The following is a 19785-nucleotide window of genomic DNA, read 5'->3' on the forward strand; positions in this document are numbered from 1 at the left end:
GCAGCCAGGTATGGGTCGGTCTCTTCCCCCAGGTAACAAGCCACAGGACGAGAGGAAGAAGACTCCAGTTGCACCTGGGGAGGTTTATGTTGGATATTAGGGAAAATTTCATCACTGAGATGGTGGTCAAGCACTGGAACAAGCTGCCCAGAGAAGAAGTGCAGTCACCATACCTGGAGGTGCTCAAAAAATGTGTGGATATGGTGCTTAGGAAGATGGTTTAGTGCTAGACCTGGCAGTGTTGGGTTAGTGGTTGGACTGATCATCTCAGAGATCTTTTCCCACCTTAATGATTCCATGATTTTATGGCCCCTGTGGCAGAAAATCCCAGCAGATACACAGAAAAATGTCAGAAGTCAAACTAATTCTTCTCATGAGGTATTTTCCTCATTCCTATCACTCAGTGCATTAGAGACTGGCAATAGAAGTTGCATAAAACAAGAATGTTTAATGGTATTTTAAGTTGATTGTATTTTTGGTATTCTTTTGGCAGAAAGTCCTGCAATTTAATTAACTAATTGTTCTGCACGACAAAATTTTATTCACTTTAAACCTCCTTTGCTCCTTGTATTAACATAGTCTATAAATATTGCCCTCCTAAGAACATTCTCCATAACATTTGCCATGGTATAAACCTCAGCCCCCTCCTTCCAAAGAGTTCTAAATTTATCTAGTTTATCCTGGCATGGAAGTAGATACACACAATTACTGACAAGACAACCACTATCAAACCCAACTGTTGTTACCGAGACTGAAATTCTTCCAAAAATTAATTATTTAAAATAATCCAAACGGTGCAAATATCCAAAGATCAGACAGATCTATAAAACTTGCCTGTAGCAAAATCATGCAATTAGAATCATGCTCATAAGTGTTGCAGTCTTAAAACATTAATGGAAGGAGTTATTAAAATTGTATTTGATTTGCATTATTACAACACTGAATGCACTATGGAAAACTGAGTCCATGAGTGAGGTGCAGCACAAACCAGAGTCTTATTATCTGAGTTGGAACTTTAAAATAGACTGTGCTTTACAGTTCTGCCTGAATTTTCTTTAGATTTATTGCTCTTCTAAATTGATAAGGACTCCTGTTTTTATATTAGAAATAGAAAATGAGGAGGAGGATAAGAAAATAGTTGTAGATAAAGACTCAGAAAAGCAATTTGAGAAAAAAACAATCCTTCCCAAAGTAAGTAATTTTTATCAGAAATGAGATGTGTTGTTGTGATCATAAGTGCCATCAGAAGCCCCAAGGATTGCAGGGTTTCTGTAGACAACCTAGGGAAAAGTTGTCCCAAATGTGGAAGCAATTATAAAGAAATTCATGACTCACAGTAAGAATTCCTGGTTTTATTTCCATTACAAATAGACTGTAATTTGTGCATCTCTATCTGACATCTTTTTATTGGACACTTACCCTCCCTGACATGTTTATAAAATTACCTGTTTCATTAGTGGGACATCACCAGCAAATCTGAAGCACAAATATTGCCTTTAATCTAGCAGAAAAGAGACTTTGCTAAAGTCAGTGGAATAATTTCAATAATTTCCAACAGAATTAGAGATAAACCTGTGAGGGTTAAAAAAGATATATATATATAACCACTATTACGAAGTGTAAGAAGGAATACAGGGAATTTTCTTTGCAACTGAGATATTTTTAGGTTTTTATTCTTTAGAATCCCTGTACAGGCACATCCCTCATGCACAGTTGTCAAAAATAGTGTTTAGGCATTTAGACCCAAGTTGATTTAATCCAGTACAGAAGTGTGCTCCAAATTTTTCAGGGCAGTGAAAATGTGTAAAAATGGTGTCTTCGTGTTCAAAAGCTCCATTTAATTTAGAAGAACAGTGCCAGTAAATTAAATTAATGAGATTATTTCTATTAAAAATAGAAACAGTGTCTTGTAGAAAAAATACTCTTTCTTCTGAACTTAAGCTATGTTTTAAAATTCAGTATTCAGATCCTTAGCAGGTGTAAATCATCGCAGAAATTATGCTGTTACACTTTACATGATATTACCAAATTGTCTTGCTGGTAATTAAGAATATCCTCTATGGAATAAGGACCAATGACAGGAGAAAGTATAAGTTGATATTGTCTCAGCACGCCTAAATGGTAGACAGAAATATTCATGTGCATAATCTTGCACCTTCCCTACATGATACCCAGTGGGCTGAAGTAATAGTATAACAGAATTGTCTTGGAAAAGGCAATTCTCAACAGAAACTAAAAAATCTTATGAGTTGTCTGTGTTTCTCATAATTATACATGGCAAAAATGAAGCTAAAACTAACAGGCATGCTCTTGGAAAATGTTTCTTTAAAAATGTTTCTTTAAACTTTCATCATATTATACTCAAATGTTTTCCGAGCTCAAATTTTCTGTATTTCATTCCAAGAAAATCAGTATCCCTTTCTCCATTTCTTTTCATGGCTCTGTCATGTCTACAATGTACAGCTCAGGGAAACCAATGTCATTCCTATTACTCAGGGAGACAGTGAAGCTGTGCTGATCAAAGACGAAATTTCTGAATTTCTGGTGTGAATTTCAGGGGAAAGGCCTGAATTCAACAGAGGCTTCCATGAGGAGCCAAACAGCCTCTCTGTCTTCTACAGCACAGCTCCTCTAACTCACACACACAGAGACTCTTTTCCAGAATCAAACTTTTCTTTAAAATGCAAGTGCTCTCCTTCCTTAGTATTAAAAGTGATTCTCTTGAAAATTATTTTCTTCTGATTCTAGTGGAAATTATTTTCAGCAGCTCCCTTAAGGAGATGTCCATTATGAGCAGCAGAGGCTCAGGGCTGGCATTCCAGGTGTTCATGAAACATGCTCTGATCTATGTGCTCAGCTCATGGCTCTCCCCAGCATGCTTCGGGCTTTAGAAATCACTTTTCTTTAATTCTGGCTAAGTTACTGTGAGGATTCAAGGTCTAAATTCCATGGAACATGATGTTATATCCATGGAACATCAGCATACAGCTGAAGACCAAGTCCCTGTTTTCTCATTTTGTATTAAAAGGTCAGTATTGGTTTCATTATCCCCAAAAAAAATTAGGAATAGTCAACTGAGAGAGGAAAAAATACAGTGCATAGTGGTGAATGATGCTTGGATGCATGTGTTTAAAATGTCCTGGAAGTGCAAAGTAACCAGAATCATGATGTCATAAACACAACATTAAAAGGTCAAACATATTAAGACCAAAAAATACTCTGTATAGATTACTTGTGAGCATCCTTATGGCAGATACTGAGGGATATTCTAGATTCTAGCAGGAATCAAGAAAAAATTAGGCATATATGTATATATAGGAGGAGTTTTTGATCTCATATAAAATGTAGAAAGCATAAAATACTGTGTATTAGAGGTCCCCTGAGCAAGAACTATTATCTCAGCATCAACTGCAAACACATTACCATCGGAAGACTTATTCCAAGGTATGAAAAAAATCCACTAACAGCAGGAAATAGAAACGTTTGAAAGCTCCTCTGGAAGCCCTCAGAACCAAACCAGGATGCCTCTGTGCAAGGCAGGCTCCAGCAGCACGGTCCCTTCAGGAGCTCTGATCAGGCACTTCCCTGATCTTCTTGTCTGCACGCTCCAAGCAGGGGCATGCTGAATATTAGCATCTTTCTGAAGCTGCTTAATGTGTGAGGCTCTTTTTTAACCTCTTGGTATCCTGTCTGCTCGTGGAATGCAGGGAAGAGTGGTCTTTTCCTTATTAATGTAGAACTTACAAGTAAAACGTCACCTGTTGTAATGCAGGAAGAATTTTGTACTGAGGGAAAATGCTGTGTCCTGCCTACTAAATGACAGGCACAAGCAGTTCCTTCTGTACGTGTGATCACATCCTATGTTGTGCACATTGGAGCTTTTCAAACCTCCAGAGTTTTGTGTTTAGCAAAGCAGATGTGCGAATGGAGATCCGGGTGACCTCCCCTCTCAGAAGCAGGCCTTTGACACACATTACTCCCCTGCTGACAGCACCAGAAGTGTGGATCAGTTGGCATTTCACACCTGCAACTAATGTAGAAGTTGTAACAATATGGGCGAGCGTTAGGGAGAGAAGGGATCCTTTGGACATAAACCAGCTAGATTTAACAGGAAAGGTGCAAATCCACATTATGACTCAGGATATGTATTAGCTGCAGCCCTTCTATAACCTAGAAAGAAAGAATTATATCCAAGGGAACTTACCTCAAAGAGTTTCTCTTTCCTCAGGCAGAAGTGATGATTAGGCTAAAACTGGCCATTTGTTTTATCTGTGGGTCGGGAATAGACAATTTAGTCCTTGCAGCTTCAGCTGTCTTGGCTCAAGATCCTGCCCTACAATAAATACCTCTTCCAATCAATAGAGCACTGAACTTGGAGCAGAGCCCAGGACCTTTCCCGGCAACTTTGGCCTGGACTGAGCTGACCTGGTAAATCTGCAGCGTTTGGGGAGAGATCTCACTGAGGATCCTGAGTTCTCCAAGTCCTCCAAGACTTGGGAAGTCTGTGCCTCCAGTTAGGCTGCTGGGGACAGGAATTACAACAGCTTTTCACATACTATTTTCTTGGAGACAGATGCTCTGCACTGCTCCTCTGGCTGTTTGGACTTTCCTAATGCTGCAGCACATATCCTAAAACACTCAGGGCTCTCTTCACTGGAGCAGGTCTATCAGCTGTAGAGCATTTGGGGTTGGATGTATTTGCTCCCCCATTTGGGAGTAGCAAATCTTGTTGGGTGGGTAGAAATGTACCACCATCCTTTGTACCAGCATGGTCTAGCCTTGGGAGCTCTTCTCCTCTGGATGAGTTCTGGAGGTTTCTTTGCCAGTGTCCAAAGGTGGCTGCTCTGATCCCTCCCTACAGCCTGATGCCTTCTGCCTTTCCTCCTGCCTGAGAGATGTCACAGCTGTGAATGAGCAGCTTCAGCTCCTCCAGCCAGGGTGGGAAGGGGCCACAGCAGCGCATCTCTCCTTGAAAAGTCAGGGTGCAACCCTCACCAAAAGGGGCCCCTGGGCAGTTACGTGACATTTCCTTGGGAAAGGAAACCGGTTTGTCACCTCTTGCTTAACGGTGTCACCTCAAGGCAGAGCTGAGGAGCACCTATGGGCACCAGAGATAAGGTTGCATTATTGACACTATATTCATCTTGTTCCGAGGATCATGGAATCATAGGAAAGCTTGGGTTGAAAAAGACTTTCAAGATCACCTAGTTCCAAGATATTCTATTTTCCAGCCTCAAAATGTGATACAACATTAAAAATGTGGTGAGAGTCTCACTTACATAAATGTTAATTTATAGATTCTCCCACCAAAGAAAGTAAAGCATCTCTCCCAACTCATCTTCCTGATTTCTCTTAGAACAGCTCCAAAGTAGATGAGAACTGTCATCATCCATGACCCCTTGGGCTGAGAACTCTATGAAAACATAGAAAAGGTGTTCTTAATCCAGAATGACATAAACTACAGATGAAGTATGTGTGAATACTTTTGTGTAAGGTGATTGTATGTATGTACTCTGCAAAATGCATTTTAGGTGTAGTTGAGAATAGCAGTGCACACAATTCATAGTTACCAGGAATATTAAAGCAGGTGGGAAGGGCACAGAATAGACAAAGGAAATTGTAGATAAAGGCAGGAAAAAGGGAAACATGATAGATGTGGAGACAGCTAAGAGGATGACAGGTGTGACAGGCAGGATGAGGTAGGACAAATCCAAATGGTTCATTAGATGGAAAAATGCCTCTCTGGCATTGTACCTTTAGTTTGTTTTTCCACAGTGGTGTTACAGTTCTTTTTCTACTGCTACAACAAATGCAGCACTGAAGTTCTCCTGATTAGTTTTTCCCCCCTGTGTAAGATGTCCTTTATGCTCTGATGAGATCATTTGTGTATTAGTTCATTTTAATCTCTTCAGAAGGAATCCAGGAACTGCAGTGAGGTCATGACTGCAGTAATGTCTAAAAGGATGGTTTTATAGAGGAGGGGAGGAATATTCCTCTCATTTAGCAAAACTGTAACAGAATTTGTGTCTCTCAAGTGTGTTGGACAAGTTAAGGTTTGGGGTTTTTTTCTGTTGTGAGTGTTTGCAAAGGACAGCCTGCTTCATACTCTTGTTTTTTTCCCTGAGTATTGCATAAATCTAATAAAGGTTGCAGACAAAGCATCCTCTTAGAACTCCACCTGAACAATCCTCTAACATCATCCCAGGCCATGGCACCTCCCAGTCTTACAGGCAAGAGAAGGGTAAAAAAAACCCAGACTCCTCTGATGGCCTGAGTGTCCTCACATCAGACCTTCTGTACCATTGACAAGGCAGATGCCTCACTGAGAGCATCCTTGTTCCCATCTCTTTCAAGGAGAAGGATCCTTGGGGCATGCCCCAGAGCCACGGTATCACTCTTTAATATGACATATTTGTGCCTCATGGGTCAAGGGAGCAATGTCAGGCATGAATTTGGACCGTGACATTTCAGGCAACGACCCAAAAATAAAAGTGCCAAAATTTCACTGTTACTCTGATTTTCACCTCCAGTCTTTTCCACTCCTTGTGGACGTGACAAGACTTAATGATATAATTCTGAAAGGTCTCGGAATGGATTTAGTACTGGAAAGAGACATGTAGACAGATGGAATCACGTGCCTTGCTTTGCCATGGCCAATGTATTATATTTTAATGTGTTCTACTGAACTTTGAAATTACTCCCCAGTATGCTTTGGTCAGAGGGGTTCTTCTGAGTGTACCATCTTCCTGGATCCTTGAGATCATTCCCTCTGGCTCTGTTGGATCAACAACAGAGTGGTGATAACAAACACACTGCTGCTTTAACCCAGCACTGTGATTTCCCCCTCTTTGCTAAATGGATTTGTGCATACCAAGAGTTACACTGCTCCTCTTTTAGCAACTTCAGGGCATTAGTCATATGCTCAAAACCAGTTCCCCTCTCATATCTAGAGACCAAACGTCTTGGATGATCCATGGGACACAGAAGATGCCACAGGCTTAGTTTTGCTCCAGGGGTTTGAGAGATTTAGTTACCCAGAGAGGAGTGGGAGATTAATGGTGCTCGTTGATGGTGACAGGGACCTGTGTGCTCTAAATCCCATCACAGGCAGAGAAGAACCCACCTCTACACACCACTAATATGCATAACTATGGAAAGCTTTTTAAATAAAAAAAGACTAATTAATAATGCTGAGTGGTCTAGGTGTCTAAGTATGAATTGTCAGGGATTTCTGCAGGCTCAGGGAGGTGGGGAAATGGGTTAACATCGCATTGTTTCAAATTACAGGGTTTTAGATTGTTTCAAACGAGAAGCAGAGAGGGTTTCGATGCCAGATTTGAGACGTTTGCTCTCTTTTATTTGTACTCAAATTTCAGCTTCAGCTCACATTGTCATTCTACCCAGGCTGCTTCCCAGACCAGCTAATTTGTCTACCTGTGTTCCATTTTAGGCCTTGGTTTTAATTTGAGGATGATTCCTGCTAATACCAAAGACTGGATAGGACATCCATTAAAAGTCTACACAGCAATTGAAATGGAAAATTCCAAAAGAAACCCTATTAGAGTTTTTCTCCATCAAATCAACATTACAGACTTCTTATGCATTTCTTAATTAGACATTGATATTAACTGGACTGTTGCATGATTTAAATCTAGCTCTTAATCTCAGCTATTCTATGCTGCTGTAGTTTTTATGACATCCAACTAGCGACTGCTTTATGCATTAATCTATCTGGAAAACCACCTTCACATTTTTTTTGTCTTTTTTTAGAAGAATAAAGGCCCCAAGAAGGAAATGAAAGCTTTTGGGTTCAGCCATTAGTAATTTTCTGCTTAGTATTTGAAAAATTGCTTATTTTAATTGCTTCATAGAAGAAAAAGATATCAAAGCTAACGTTCTTTCTCTCCAAACTTTGTAATTATTTCTCTCAGACTCTTATTTGAAATGCCTTGAAAGGATTTTCATTGAAATGTAGATTTCTTCTCTTTCAAAAGTACTTTTATTCCCCCGTGCTTCTTTCCCTTTTTTTTCCTATTGACTTCCTCTCTAGATTTAGTGCAAAAACGTAGTCTCCAATGTCTGGACACTGCAGCATGTGTCACACAGATGTCCCTAAAGTGACATCTTCTTTAAACCTAACCTTCCCATGGCCTATAGACTGTGCTGACAATTTGCCTTAGGTCTTAGTCTGGTACCCTTGGGCTTCCTCCAGGGATAGCAAAGAAAAGTCATAGGTATTATAGGGGTTTGCTCTATCTACTCATTCTGAAAAGTATTGTGTGATTTGCTAATTAATATCACCACCAAAATTAGGAATCTAATGGAAAAATCTCTAAATATGACTGAGGGTGTCAGTGAGCTGAAGCCAAGGCATAGGTAAGCCTTGTATAATTTTGGGTTCTGTTTTCAGCAGTGTAAGTCCTGAATATCCTAATGCAGAAGGGAATTTACTAACCAAATCCTGTAGTTAATTCTGCATTGTATTTAAATGTCAGTAGCACAAAGCCTGAGGATCATGTTGGCCTCCACAGTAATCCTTGATACCAATACAGCAATAGTAGCAAGAAGTGTTCTTTATTTCACCTATACATTTTCAGAGAGCATTATTTACTAATAGATTATGATCTGGTCAAAATGATCTATACATTCATTACATCTGGAGTGGGCTTTCATAACTCACAGGACCTAAGAATGAGGCAAAACTCACATTTGTTTATAGTGCTGCAGTTCTGCTCAGCAAGAAAAGGTGCAGAGAAAACACTGTCCTAAGCACTTGTGGTCTGCTCTGAGTCCCAGGTGATTTCTCATGCCAGCTCACAAATATCTTTAAGAACCTCAGAAGAGTGGGGACGTGGCTGCCTCAGAGCCACCTCAAAATGCAGCTGTTCCCTTGCAAATCAGTCACCCCACAAGCCTCGTGCACTCATGGCTGAGGTTATCTCCCGGGGGAAATCTTCCCAGTGGAACGAAACATTTTGAGAATAGAAGATGGGAATGAAGCTAAAGCATTCTCAATATCAGATTTTGCACACATTTTTTTGCAATAACACAGAAGGAAGAAAGAGAATAAGAAAATGAGTTAGAGGAAGATGGAGAGAGAGATGGTCTATTAAGCAAAGCTACTTTTTTACTCTCTGAATTTACAGTCCTGATAGACATCTTTTCTCAAAATTACTCATTTTTTTTATATTCAGATGCTACAGCTTTCAGTACTAGGTCCTAGATTTGTCTGGACAGATTACCCTCTTATTTCCACAATGAAACTTAATTATCCTTTTTATGTCTTCAGATACTTCCAGTTATTTCCTGAACTGTTTCTGGGGACACAGAGCAGCTGATGGGTCAGTCAGTAAAGTAAATACTGTGCATCTCTACTGTTTCTAAGGTTAAAGCCCTTTGGCCCCAGGTCCTTCTAGAATATTTTGAGGGCTAGTACAGACCTACTTTTCTGAGCTTTTTTCTTTTTGTGATGAGGCAGAGACTCATCATTTTCTCACCACCTTTCTGTGTATTACTTGGAAGGATCCAAATGTGACTAACTCACCTGGAATCCGTAGAGGGATATTTGAATGCGTCATCTCTGAGACAAGAATAACTCCTCCTGAAATCCAGGGTGGAATTGACTGCGTGGTTTCAAACACCCCTTCCTGTACCCCTGCTGTTGCAGCAAGAAGGAATGCATCCGAGTGCTTAAAGCCCAAATGAATGAATAAATTGGTTCAAAGCAATGGTGGGAGCACAGAGGGGTGTGGAAGTTGCTGGTATTGAGTGGATTACTGGATTTTAGGACACTCTAGGTTTCATCTGTAAAGAAACCTATAACACAGGATCCACTGTCACTACCTTCTCTCTGAGCAGAACTAACACAGAGCAGTCCACATGAAAATGTCACCTAAGGTAACCCAGGACCTGCAAGTACTGAACAGAAAATTATAATGAGCATCCATTCAGACTTTGAGAGTTATTTTTTAGCTTTTTTTTTTTTTAAGTCTCATTTGTTCAAATTAGAAAGTAAAGAAGTGTTATGGCTAATTAAAATATAAATTGGCTAGAGAAAATCACCCAAATCATCAGGAAGCAGAGAGAGAGCACAACTGGGCATGTGTTATAGAATCCTTTATGAATTAAATGTTAAATCCTAAAGGGCTGACCTGGCAAAATAATCTTAATATATAAACAGAGCAGGTGTTACTGTGGTACCCAGGTACACTTTACTAGGTTGAACAAGTAGTGGTCAAATCCAGTTTAACTAGGCTGGGATGAACAACAGACTTTGTATGGATTTTACATATTGGATACACCCCGAATTAAACAAAATTTCCTTACCTTGGCACAGTGTTCACACTGCAGTCACATCTCTGCATGGAAGTTTCTTCTTCCAAGTCCAGCTTGTGACCCCAGCCTGAAGGCAGGAACCAGGATGGTTCAGTATCACTGAGTCTGTCATAGCAAAACCAGAAATTAAGATGTCACTGCGGTATAAAACACAAGTTTCTCTGTCACACCCAACCTACATTTTCTCCAGATGAGCTCATCATACTCCGTTTCCACTATCCTCAGAGAGCAGATAATCTGTTTCCTATAAATACAATAAAGAGTGCTTCAAATGACATGACATTTTTTCAATTCATCATTTCGGTGATTCAAAATAAGTGTGAAAGGAAAAGATGCTGAAAGCAACAAGCAGCAGGAGCCCAGGGCTGAGGAGCTCAGGAGGCTGAGTCCCCACTTTTGCTGTTGATGGATTCTCCCATCTCAGACCTGTCACCTGAACCTTCAGCCTGGGTGCATTTACCTGCCTCCACAGGGTCCTGCAGCCCCTTGTTCTGCACAATAAACTGGGTCCTGATCTCATCTCTGCCCTCACTCCCTGCAACTGGAAAAAGAGTGATAAAAAATAATAATAAGCCCAGAATAATCATGTATTGTCTTTTAGTGAAACAGGCCATGAGCATTGTGAGCTCTCCACTGGGAGAAGTCCCATTTAAAAATTCTCCCTGGCATAAAAATGAATTGGATCCTGTTACATGAATGGCCTGTGTTTACTATTCTTTTCACTTACCTTCTCATCTTTCATTTTCAGAGCTGACTTGTGCCTCTTCCTCTGTTGTCAGCAGGAATTGGGTAACAAGAACTTGCTGGAAATGGAGGGGTAAACAAATAAACAAACACAGAAAAGAACCTGCTGACTTGGCAGATGCACTATTACAACCATGATGTAAAACTATCAAACAACAAATGCAACTTCTGAATGTCTCATGACTCACATTACAAACAGTAAGGGAGGAAACTGAAAGAGGATTTTAATCAGTGATAGTGAATTTGGTACAACAATGGATTTTCAGAGCATAGGAAAATCAGGGTTGAATTCTTGGTCTGAATCAAATATTCTTCTTCCTGGAGCCATCAATCACTACATCCATTATCTGTAAAAAGGTAGCACTTGGACTACCCCAATAGCAATGACCACTCTACTATAACCAAGAAAATCAGTCAGCATCTTTGCTCTAGGGTAAGGAAACTATTTGGACACTTCAGGAGTACTCATTTCTCCTCCCAAGAGCCCAACATTTCCAAGTGTGTTACCAAGGCTCCTTGCTTCATCTGGTTCAATTTTGAAGCTCTTGGAAAAGGTAACAGTTCACAACTGCTGCAATGGCCTTGCCCCAGGGAGATGGACAAAGCAGCAGGGCAGAGGCAGAAACAGCACAAGGAAACGAAAGGATGTTTTCTTAGGAAAAAGGGGAGATTAATTAAAGGGGAAAATCTGCTGGTCATTAAGTGTCCTGGAGCAACTATTGTGACACTGAAGCAGTGAGTTTCTGTGTGGCTTTAAGACATCTGCCCTAAGGAAACATTTGCAATTGAAACTGTGTCCTCTTTTTCCCAAGTCTGGGATTCCCATGGGCCAGCAGTTGCCTTGCTAAATGAAATGCTTCTTTAGGGAGACTGGCTGGCCCCAGGGATTGGTAATGCAATATAGAGCCTTTCATCTCTCACCCATGAACCCAAGTCAAACAGAGTTTGGTAAATGGCCAATAACCCCTACCATTCCAGGGCTGTTTGGTGACCTGTGCGAAATGAGGAGGGTCATCTCTGTGTCTGTTTACTAGAAGGCAAGTGTCAACTTCACCGTAAAAAAGGACACAGTTACTACTCATTATCACCCAATTTAACATTCTGAAGACAAGAGAGTGAGCCTGGAAGACTCAGCCATCTTCTGACCCAACCATGGCGGTCCCAGTACATCAGGGCTTGAAGAACATTAATGAGGACAGTTGCATTGTAGCAAACCAGGCTGTGCCTCTCCTGCCAACAAGAAATCCAAGTCTTTGGATGCACTCTCAGCTGCATGTGATTACAGTCCTTCCCAGAACCAAATCGAAATCCACAGGACTTAGTCCAGTTTTGGGGTGCATCGGGCACTAAAGCACAACCATGAAGTTACAGAATGCTGCAGGCTTCTGCAAATCTGCATTTATGGTCTTAAATAGGCACAAGCAACTTGCACAGGGACCCAGAATCCAGCACTGATAGAGTTAATGTGCTGAGAAGCCCTGCACTGAAAGGCTCTGTTCCCTCACCCATCGTGAATATAGTGTTCTGGTTACCAAAATAGCTGTATTTGGAAGGGTTGAAGGCCAGAAGCTCACTGCAGTACCCACTCTTGCCCTATGCACTGCTCATTTTAAGGTCAGACCTTTAGCATCAGGAATCTGTTAGAAGAAAGAGGAATCGCTTTAAAAGTTGTTGCCACTCTGGGGATTACCCTGGAAGGTCTGAGAGGGTAAAGGAAAGGGCAGGGGCAGATAAACACTTGGCCACATGAAAAATCAGCTGCCCCTAAATTTCAATACATCTGCATAAACCTCCCAAAACTGCAGCCAGCTTGTTCTTCCTCACAGTGTTCCTGGCCACCACTCTCATTTTGCAGCCCTTCTCCTGCCACAGCAATGCTAACTCTGTCGTTGTCAGCTGAGTTACTGTTTAATCCCTCCTATCTTGATTAATTGCATTAAATTGGTATACCTATGTCAATGAAACAGAAGATGGCAGAGGCAGCTTTTACTTCTTGTTCTTTTGTGTAGATCATTTCCCAGGGCTTCAGAGGTTGTGGAAAAAATAACAATATAGACACACCACAAATCATATTTCAGCGCAGCTGATAAAGCTATTTTACTCATACAGTGGTCCATGATTCTTTTTGCATATCACAATATAGGTTTAATTACCACGCTGCTGCCGCATGGCAGCTCTTCTCACTTTTTCTTTTTTTTTTTTTTTATTTGTATTATTTGCAAGTCATAATCATGTTTTCCTGTCATCCCCGAGCAATGTGCATGCGTGCGTACAGGCAAATGCCAAGCCTGGAAAGGAAATTTGATGCGTGTCCATGAATTAGAGTTTTCAAACTTTGGCTGAAGATTAGTACATGTAAACATAGCTCTGCCCCCTTCATCTTGGATAATTGGTCACAAATGCTACTTGACACTTCTCAAATCAGACACTTTACATACTTCTGAGCATAGCTGAACTTTTTTGGCAGGAATTAATTTGCTTTGCAACTTAGCTGCTCATTCCTGGCCCGATCCCTGCTCCAGTGATTTCAGGGCAATGTTCTGCCAGTGTGAGGAGCACAGAGGCAGGACCAGATCTGTTTGCTAGCGCCGACGAGCCCGGCTTTGTTGACTCCCTCAAAAAAACAATTACTGCAGCTAATGTTCTGCCCTTTGCCAGCCTTGATTAACACTGGGATTTTTACCTTCAGGCCCCTCTTTCTGTTCCAATGACTGAGCAAGTTATAATGCATCAGGGGACGTCTCAAAAGAACAGAGAAGGCGATGTAGCATCACCAGAAAATGCAACTTTTGACACACCAAGACCCTTTAAGGGAGGGTCTTTAAGGGAGATGGTTACAGACACCATCTGAGGAGACTCTCTCGCTTCTTTTCCTGCCCCTCCTGCAAACAGTGCACGCTCCAGCAGAGAAGGGAAATCCATTTCTGGAGTAGTGATGGAGTTTGAAGCAGGCACAGAATTTCGTGCTATTAAAGAGCCCCCTGTTTGCTCTGACAGTTCAGCGTGTTTACTCACCGTGCACCAGCACTGAGAGAGCTGAGCAGACCATATGCTCACTTAGAAGGGCTGCCAGGTCTCAGGGAGCATGACTGTGCCTATTCCAGGAGGGGTTTGGGGCAAGAGCACATTCCATAAAGGATTTCACTAGGAATATTTTGTTTTATCTGGTGATTTATTTCTGTCCAGTCTCTGGACTAAATGGCAGATTATCAGCATCTCCATGTAGATCTATGAATAACCAGTGGAAAATCTCATTTGCCCTTTATTCACTGGGATGTTGATAAGCTGCAGCATATTAAAAAATATTTGTCAGTTTGTTCTTCTGAGCTATCAAGTGGGGTATGTGCCAGCATTCCCTCCTCACGCTGGCTGCTTCACCCAGAAAATGGAGAGAAAATGACGAAACAATGTCAGTTCTAGAAGAGGGTGACCATTTGCGTGAGTTATTTCAGGATAAAATATTTTATTATCTTGCTTCTAAACTAAAACTAAACCTGTAAATTAGACTGAGCTCCTACCTGCAGAAGCAAAGGGCAGAACTTTGTGGTGTTCTTCAGGTGTAGACCACGAGAGGAGCAAATCCCCGGTGGTGCATTCGTGTTTCCTTGGTTCTCAGGGCTTCCTGCAGCTCAAAACACAGATGAGGAGTAGCCAAGACACAAACAGTCCCCACCTCTGGCCTCTGGTGGCTCGTGCCATGACCAAGAGCTGGGCCACAGCCCAGGGCCAGGGGATCAGCTGCATCAGCCACCTCCCTGAGTGCTTGGTCCCCACGCTTTCCAACCACGGTCTCGTGATGGTTCATTCCTAGAAAAGAAGGGTAGCTCATGTTATCAGAAATATGGCAGATTCACAGTGGAGAAGCAATAGTTGCCCCAGGAGTTGCCATGGAATCATTCAAAAAAAGACATGGCATGTTAGTATGTCTTGAGTTTTTATAGATTCATACTTTAAAATAAACAAATTGGGATTTGTTTTACTTCCTTCTGTTTAACTCTGATGTTTGAATCACTGTGGGAGTGATGGGTATGATATTTCTAGGAGAACAAGGCTAGAATTGGCCAAGAGATACAGCACAGCTCTGAAGTCTGAACTAAAGAGGATGCTTGGTTTCCATTACTATTATCTATCACTATAAATTTAGCTTTCAGGTCCTAGACATTTTAAAATAACATGTCTAGTGTTGGAATAGGAGACTATCAGAAAAAGTGAATTACAGGTTACAGGCTTCCAGTATTTGCAGTAAAAGAACTATTACCGTAATTACACCTGTAGAGTACTCATTTATGTTGTTATTAGGGGAAAAAGATGGGAGAATTAGGACGTATGGAAAGAAAACATTGCAGAAGGGGAGCTAAATAGTTGAGCTGGAACAAAGAACTATGATGGCTCCTGGCCACACTTGTGTTTTCAGCACATGAAGTCACCATGTGCATGTGGACCTACAACATCCAGGCATTCAGGTGAAACCACTATAGATCACCAAAGGGACACAAACCTCAGCCCCCAGAAAGACCCAGCCTCACACTCAGCCCCCAGATTGGGAGCTGATAGCTTTTTGTACCATTGAACATCTCCATGGCCTTTGCTGGGTGCAGATGGGGATTGACCAAGTGACTCCATGAGCTCCGTTCTTCAGAGACAAATGTCCTTCCCCATCCTCAAAGATGATCAAACCCAGATTCTTGAATATTTGAAATGAGACTAGAACAAGGAAAAACAAAATCTTTCTTTTCAGGGCAGAGGTGAGTCTCCATTTTGTCTCGTTATTTTGTCAGGGCTAAGTGGCCATTATTAGTCCATAGGTACTTGCTGGTGTAAATCCACTGTGTCACCTCCTGGATGTCATTACTTAAAGTCAGAAAACTCGTGCTTCAGTGGCTGCAGATTTGCTTGCTTAATGCCTGGTTTCATCAACAAATTCAGGCTGGCAATGACATCCTACTTGTCTAAGCTAATACACAGTCTTGCACCGTCCTTGTTTCCCTTCCCATTCAAACTTATGGCTCCGTGGTAGTGTCTACCAAAAACCTGAAGAGAATGAAGTGATGAATGAACATGAGGTTTGCATGTAGATAATTAGAAGTCCGGCTGGGTAGATCACATTATGTAATGTATCATCATTATGTTTGTATTTAAAAAGCATTTAAAATATATTATTTCTTCTATTACTCCATCTCTTCGTTGCTCTGACTCCAGGGATGAATCAATCGTGCTGTGTGTTTTGGTAGAGATTTGTTTTCTGAAACATGATGGAACCATGTGGATCTTAAATCATTGCTGTAATAAGTGAGTTGTCCCTACTTGAGGAAACTCTTGTGTCAAGAGTAAAAGTCCTTGTATCGTTGTGCTGCAAGAAGCAGGATGATATTTAATTATGACAGCTGAAACTCATCTCCAAGTGCAGACAATATTGATCTGTTCTAATATAGAAAAGGTGGAATTAAAAAGCTGGTTTATTTAGAAATTTACGTATTCCTAAAAATGTCTGTTCAGCTCATTTTTAAATTTGATTTCTTATCCCAGGTGAATTACACTGCATTTCTGAATCTCAAGAACAGCCTGATAACAGCTGATCGAAGTACCAGCATAATTCAGTTCTTTTGATTGTAAGATTTTTGTTTGCTGCTTTATTGGACAATGGTGCTTGCAAAAGAGGGGTGAAGAGCACCAGAGATAGAATTACAGCCCACAGTTGGTGCATGAGACTTAATATTAGGATAGGACCACCCTCAATAAGGTCAGTGGCAAATGATACCAGCTAGCAGGCAAAATCAATGCATGGTTCTGAAAAAAAAAAAAAAAACAGCAAGGAAAATCTGTGCCAGTGTCCCAGCATGACAAATCAACTTGGGCAAGTTGAAGATAATCATGATTATTTAATACCCCACAGCTTTACAACTTGATACTCTGTGGACAAAAGATCAGAAGTCTGCTGAATCCGAAGTTATGAATCTTTGGGTCAATATGCTTCTCATGTCTTCAACATTGTTTAATTTAGGAGGAAACAGTTCTGAGCTAAGATAAGATCTCAGACAAAATTGACGTGGACTCACAACATAGCCTAACATAACAATTTAATCTATCCTGTGCTTCCCCTGAAAGAAGGCTTAATAACTGTGGTATGATTTCACCTGCTGCTTCTAACATTTGCTCATTCTTTTTTCCTGAGCAAATTTGGATTATCAGATGGCAAGCAGCTTTGTTCATGGTAGAAAAACTTGAATTCATTTAGGATTAATAACAATAGGTTCAATCTTGGATTCAATGGCAGTTCTTAATGAACGGAGTCTTTGGAAGATAAATGTTTGTTTGTGTGAAAAGAGAAATAATTAATTCTCCATTTTTCTGGGTATGAGGTGATTATAGTACATATCACAAAATGTTTTCCCTGTGTTTCCAGCCCTGGGTATAAGAACTGCAGGAATGTTCCCCAAGCCCCAGCATTGCAGATATGAGCCATTTTGACCTTGTCATTTCAAAATCTGAAGTTTTGCAATGAATTTTTTGTGTGAGGAAAAAAATGTATCTCTTACTCACAGTACTCTCAGGTCCTCCTGGTGATCTGAGGCAGGGCAGCGAGGAGGGAGGGAGGAAGGTCCACATCGCTGCGATCCATCAGCAGCCGTGGGTCAGCACAGGGTTACTTGGATGAAGGAATCAAGGCTGGATCTGGATTTTGGCCCAATCCTCACCATTGTCTTAGACATGGGCATCTTCCAAATTCCTGTGGGAAATCCCACGTTCTTCATTACTGTCCCTGGCTCTTGGGAAGCAGCCGGAGCACACGCGACCACCGTGCCCAGCCAGGAGAGGCTGTGCTGCCCAGCACCCGGTACCCACTGACCTCAGGAGGAATTAACAGGCTTCAGCAAACGTACCCTGCAGGCAATTTTACCCTGGAAAAACATCACCCACATTGCTAGAGTTTAGGACAACAAATTAGAGCTTTTAATATGCACTGGCCGCTTTTTTTTTTCACCCCCCCCATCCCCACACCACCACCATCCCCCCTCCCAGCCCAGTAACATCCAGTTGCTTAATTCCATTTGAAATCACCCGGGTTAGGCACCTAAATAATCTTGTCCTTCATGCCTGTCAACATCTTGAGGCACCTAACCACCTTTAGAGATGTGGTGTGAAAGCTTGTGAACGATGCAATCGAGGAGGGAAACAAAAGACAAGTATCCCTATTTGCTGCCCAAGAATCCACAAAGAATGCTGCTTCAGCTCTGCTCTGATTTCTAATTAGATTATGAGTGATGTAGGACTCTGAAGCCAAGCTGGAGTTTGTGCTAGCACTTTGCATGTATGAATGACAAAGGGACACCACTTTCATATTGATTTAAGCAAGCCAGTGGAAGAATGTTTAAACATCAAGTGCTTGATGTCCCAGTTTGCCAGAGCACCTGGAAATATCAAATTAATTCCAGGTGTTCTGCCATTAAGACAGGCTTGCTGCTTTTACAGCCACACATACAAAATGTGGCTCCCAGTTCCACAAATAAAAACGGAATGGTTTCTGCTCCTAATGCCTCGATAACTCCGACATATTGCAAGTTCTGGAAAGAATTTTAATCTACATAGTTTTTTTTTTAATGGGGAGGGGAGCGAGGGGGGAAAGATTTTAAATATGCTGCATACAATTTGTGATGGTCATCTCTAAAATGCAGCTCCATTATCCTTTTCCATTTGGAATGAATGAGGCTAATTAATTTCAGGCCATACTTGATGAGGTCAGCACCATACGAAGGGTGCGTGCTAGACATTGCTAATCTCTTTCAGCTGAGAGTGATGAATTAAAGATGAAGCATTCCTTTGCAGGCCTAATTTAGAATGTATATCAAAAACCTACAGCAAATAATACTATACCCTACAACAAAGGAAAACTTGTTCTCTCAGGCTCCCATGTAGGGTTGATTTTAAAGGCATTTTCATTTCGCTTTGGAATTCCAGCTGTGGATGGGTGAAACAGTTCAGAAAATTCAAGCTTTCTCTCTTTCTATTGCTTTTATGGACAAAAGTAGGCAAGGGGGGGCTAAGGGGAGAGAGAAACTGGTCCGTGTTTGATCCTGTATATCCTGTGATTCTGACTGTACGCTCGGCATTTAGGAAACCAAGTACCTGTGATGCGACACCCCCCAGGGCCACACTCACATCTCACTGTTGGGGTTTTTTAAGTCTGAGGGGAAAGCAGTCAAGGGTCCCCGTTGGTTCAGCATCATCCCAAGAATGTTTTGTTGGACGTTGCCGGCAGGAAACAGGACGGGTCCAGCAGTTCTGCTGGGTCACCCAACAAGGACAGGAGGTTCCAACCCCTCACAGAGCTGTAATTCTCCCTAGGGATAAACACCTCCCTATGCAGAAAGGTCCCATCACATCTAGAAGTGCAGATAGCAAAACTGAATGGAACAGATCCCTGCGAAAGCAACCAGGTCTGGGAGCAGGACAAATTGCTACACAGCTCCCAAACTGGCTGGAGTTGAGGCTCAGCCAAGCTTCGCCGCCTTTCCCTCAAGGCAAAGCCACCCACAAAGTCCATAGGGGTTTTCCCCGAGCGAGGCACTGCAGGGTTTATCCCTGTGGGCAGCAAGAAGCTGAATTGTCATTCTGGTAAAATAGGGACTTATGAAATCTTAACCCAGCCTCAGAAGGAGGCTGCAAACAATAGACCAGCGTCCTCCCCAGCACTTCTCTGCTCAATAC

At 41.6% G+C, this 19785-nt stretch overlaps 1 long non-coding RNA gene across 1 annotated transcript in view; it reads right to left on the bottom strand.

Annotated features, from left to right (window-relative positions):
* Nucleotides 1-428: 428 nt before the first annotated feature.
* Nucleotides 429-19785, bottom strand: part of LOC119704926 — a 32367-nt gene continuing 13010 nt past the window's right edge. The window contains exons 4-5 of the long non-coding RNA XR_005258100.1: nucleotides 14598-17978; nucleotides 429-11138 (exon numbers count right to left, since the gene is read on the bottom strand). This is a non-coding gene — a long non-coding RNA (uncharacterized LOC119704926). The remainder of the gene's footprint in view (nucleotides 11139-14597; nucleotides 17979-19785) is intronic.

Source organism: Motacilla alba, chromosome 10 (genome assembly GCF_015832195.1).
Source record: "Motacilla alba alba isolate MOTALB_02 chromosome 10, Motacilla_alba_V1.0_pri, whole genome shotgun sequence".
NCBI lineage: Eukaryota > Metazoa > Chordata > Aves > Passeriformes > Motacillidae > Motacilla > Motacilla alba.